General features: G+C 34.1%; 1 pseudogene; it reads left to right on the top strand.

Annotated features, from left to right (window-relative positions):
• Nucleotides 1–576: 576 nt before the first annotated feature.
• On the top strand, nucleotides 577–1,125 carry LOC129870578 (uncharacterized; annotated as a pseudogene).
• Nucleotides 1,126–4,219: the final 3,094 nt, after the last annotated feature.

Raw genomic sequence — 4,219 nt, 5'->3', positions numbered from 1 at the left:
TTTCTTATGTATTATGTTCATAATGAGAAGAATGGGAGGGTGGTTCATGTTTTGGGAGTCCAAGTGAAGGAGTAAAAACTCAAATGGATGTGGATTTTTAAGAAAAAAGTATACAAGATAGAGGATATTGGCGAAATTCTGTATTTAGATATTGTAAGATAGAGGGTTGGACAGTTGTTTTGGTAAGCTTACATGCCATATGAAGGTTCTGGTTCCTGTTGAAGTAGGATTAAATATTGGTAATTTAGGATTTAACTTTTAGCATTTTGTGTTTGGCGGGTTGTTACATATGTTTCTAAGGATAAATGTTGGAATAGATAAGAAAATATGTTTAAGAAAAAGAAACAAAAAGTGAATTCTCCCCTTTGATTAGGAAATAAGTGAATAACTAATTTATGTAACACTCGGATATAGAAGTAATTAATACTATCCAGTGATGCAAAGTATGATGATTCTAGGATTTTATATGCTTAAGTAGAATGTTACAATTTGACTTCCAGGATTGTAAATTATTACATAATTTATTATTTAACAAATTCAAATTATGTGATATTTGTGTAGATGGATCATAGTTGGATGTATAATATGACTAATATTGGCCGAGTGGAGTTGAGGCCTGACTTTGTCAAAGATGTCACTAATTTTGTGTAGTATGCAAAGACACTAGAACATTATCGATGTAATGGCATGGTTAAGTGTCCTTGTAACAAATCTCAATGTATGAATTATGAAAAATTAGATATTATTGAGATTCATCTCTATCGAAATGGATTTAAAAAAGAATACACAGTGTGGATTAGTCATGGAGAAATTGATAATAGTTTTTATGTATTTCAACACTATGTTGTTGGTGAAAGTAGTAGTGCGGTAAAATCTAATCCACAAAATTATAGAATGGACAAAATGGTTCATGATGCATACGGGGTGCATTTTTATTTTGAATTTGGTAATCATGTTGAAAAAGCTCCTAATGGTGGGTGTAGAACTTTCTTTGAAAAATTGGAAGTTGCTAGCTAGTCTTTATATGAGGAGAGTCCACATTCTCAGTTGTCTATTGTTGTTAGGGTTATTAAGTATCAAATCATATTGGAATATTCCATAAGGAACAATGGATTCTATGATTGACCTTATGCATGATTTAGTCTACCCAAATCTAGATATACGTGATAATTTCTATAAAGCAAAGAGGTTGGTGTCAAAGTTAGGATTGTCATCGATGAGAATCCATTGTTGTGAAAATGGCTGCATGTTATACTATAAAGGATGATATTGATCTAGAATTATGTAAGTTTTGTGGAAAATCTCGTTATAAGCTGGCTCCTATGATATACTCAGTTGCCCAATCAGGCATCTGTGATGATGCCCACATCGGGGTATACTACCCCACATGGATACACTTATTTGGCTCCTGAGGCTCAGCGACCGACATCTAGTATCTCTTACATAGTTATTCAATCCCCTACAGACTCACAACCTTCATCAGCATCTACTTCACAACTCGGGATGTCAATTCTTCATTTTCAAGGCAACAGTTTTGAGCCCGATACTCCTACCATCAGCCTATTAGTTTGTAGGGGTGTGAGTAACTGTGCGAGAGATACTAGATGTCGGTCACTGAGCCTCTGGAGCCAAATAAGTGTATCCATGTAGGGTAGTATACCTCGATGTGTGCATCATCATAGGTGCCTGAGTGGGAGGCTGAGTATATCCCAATGGTGGTTCTTTACACATAAGTAAGGCTCAAAGTTAAGGAAATGTGAGAAGAAAATTGATATGTTTCATTTTTCTTAAGTTATATATATTATAGGTATTAATATTTAATTATTCTTGATTAGAACTTAATTAATTTCATTTGTAGGAAAAGGAATATGGGAGGTTGATAACTCAAGCTGAGGCATTCAAGGTTACACACACAAGGAAGAAGAAACATTCCGAGGATCCAGACGTTTGGGTTGAGCCACGAGCTCAACAAACCAATGTAAGCTTCTAATTTAAAACAATAGTTGCTTTATTTTCTAAATTTATAGTCTAATGTTATTACTATTCAATTCAGAATCAATATCTTCAAGACATAAGGATTTTCGTCAAACTCAGCCAGAAGATAACCAAGACATGCCTCTTAACCAAAAGCAGGCTGAGAGAGTTTGGCTAAACTCAGTTGGTGGTCCGAGTAGATATGGCTATGCCTATGGAATGCCACAACGGACCTTTGGTGAATATCATTCTGATCTAGAAGGCCTGGGTAGTTCTCTTGATGATTAAATAAGTAAGACTAATTTGGCAATGGAAAAGAAGATTGGTGAGCTATCTATTCAAGTTAAAGCATCGCGGACTAGGGAAAGGAGGAGGGGCATAGAGTATGCAGGTATTATGTCACGACCCGATCTAGGGCCTAGTTGTAACATGTCGAATAAAACTCTGAAGGGATCTAACCAAAACTATTCACATATCATTAAGCACGCATAAGGTAAGAAACATAATAAAGTAAGAGGAAGAATTGAATTAACATAAAAGTCAATAAGGTAACTTCGATCCCAATTTCCAACAATGGACTTACATCAATTTCAACGTCTAAACATGCCTCTAATCTAGACTTGATGGGGGTATAGGACAAGCTCCTAGCTCACCCAAATCATAATAGAAAAGTCAAGTAAACAACATAAAAGAAAAGTCATGTCCTCGATAAATGAGGACTCATAAACTCTTGGGAGCTAAAGTAACTCTAGCCAAGAATAGGATGATCATGAGTGTCATTCGTCGCTATAATATGAGACGATATAGGCAAAATATGCGATAGTACATAGAAGGTACTAAGTATGTGAGTTATGCATGAACAATTAAAGGAACATAAGTAATATGACATAAGATGCGTGACCAACATAATGAACATGAAGTAAAGCTTAAACCACTAGAAAACATAAGAAAACTTATGAACAAATGATCATAAAAGTTCATAGTAAATCTCATATCTTAGCATTTAACTTGTGTGGGATAAGACCTTTAACCGATATTTTAAGACCATGCGAGCTATAACATAAAATCTAATGTAACTCCCACATCGAGAAGAGAGAGGCTACTTGCCAAGGTAGACTCCGTGAGAAACAACTTTAACTCAATAGCTATATGTGGATCCACTATCTAAGCCATGAAGGCAACCTACAGGGGCAACGTAGTTTGGGACTTTAGGTTACTACTAGGATTTTCTTGGGTAACTAACTGTGTTACCGGACCAAACCCCACCTATAAATCCTCTCGGTGCTTAGTCAATATCCCAAAAGAATTCATTAAAGAATAGAAGTATCATCATTAACTTCATCATGAAAATAATCATTAGAGTAGCTCATCAACTTTAGTGATTCATAGGAATCCATAAACTTCGGTGAGAATTATGCTTATCACCATCTTAACTATGATTGTGTGAGAATTGTACTTATCACACCATAATAACTTTCTTGGATCATAATTGATCATCGTCATAACTTGCATCATTAAATCATAATCTCAATGTTGTTTATAAAAGCTTTCTTTGAACATCATTGAACTCGTAATCAATCTCATAAAAATCATCTTTAAACTTCATAATAATAATTGAAATTAACTTTATGCATGAGCATTCATAATATAACTTGAAATCATGCAATTCATGTAGACACATGTTTATAAGGATCATTAATAATATCTAAAAAAAACAAATTGAAATAACTCAATGCAATTCATCAAAACTAAGGTTAATAGACAATTGAAATTTGAAGAAAAGTTTGAGAAAATTTTAGGACTCCATGGGTGAAAGGAATCAATAGATCAATCTCCACATACCTTGGTGAAATCAACTCAAATTTAGAGCAGAACCTTGAACTTGAAACCCTAGTTTGGAATTTGAAGGAGAGCTTGAGAGAATTTTTGGTCTTGCCTTAGAGGAATTTTGAAGAATTTAATATATATATATATATATATATATATATATATAAATATAGGCTTTGAACTTGGCCTTAAAAGTATCTAGGCTCATTGAACCAAACTTGAGAAATGACACAAATATCCTTCACTAAATTTTTAAATTTGAACCTACAAAAGGCCTTCTACAAATAGTAGAAGTAGTGACGAGTCATCAAGATGACTCATCCTGCAGATTTTGGAAAAGACCTAAAATTCGAGTCTCTGAACTTTTCTTATGAGTCGTTATTACGACTCGTCGTTATGATTATAAATCATTGTCTTG

Source organism: Solanum dulcamara, chromosome 2 (assembly GCF_947179165.1).
Source record: "Solanum dulcamara chromosome 2, daSolDulc1.2, whole genome shotgun sequence".
Classification (NCBI taxonomy): domain Eukaryota; kingdom Viridiplantae; phylum Streptophyta; class Magnoliopsida; order Solanales; family Solanaceae; genus Solanum; species Solanum dulcamara.
This window is presented reverse-complemented; position numbering and strand designations above follow the sequence as displayed.